Genomic DNA, 316 nt, shown 5'->3' with positions numbered 1-316 from the left:
CTGCTTGGAAGGCAGCTATGCTCACCACTATACCACCATCGCTTGGAAGACAGGGAATTTTCATGGAATTTTTGTGGTGAATCAGCACTTTACATCATTGGAGGAATTTGACATTGAAATTGTGAAGTAGCAGTTGAGCTGTGCCATGGTGCAGCAAAGCAACAGACTGAGTTAAACAGTGTTGAGTGTCACTTTTGTGTATATCAGGGCGGCTCCAGAAAACCTGAGTTCCATAAACTGTCTGTGTGAGTTTGATGATTTTTATTATTCATTTAACTGCCACATGTTTGACACGTGACTGTCGTTTGTCAATACA

Source organism: Seriola lalandi, unplaced genomic scaffold, assembly GCF_002814215.2.
Source record: "Seriola lalandi dorsalis isolate HSWRI2012SDOR001 ecotype SW California unplaced genomic scaffold, Sedor1 jcf7180002054943, whole genome shotgun sequence".
NCBI lineage: Eukaryota > Metazoa > Chordata > Actinopteri > Carangiformes > Carangidae > Seriola > Seriola lalandi.
Note: the sequence above shows the minus strand (reverse complement) of the source record.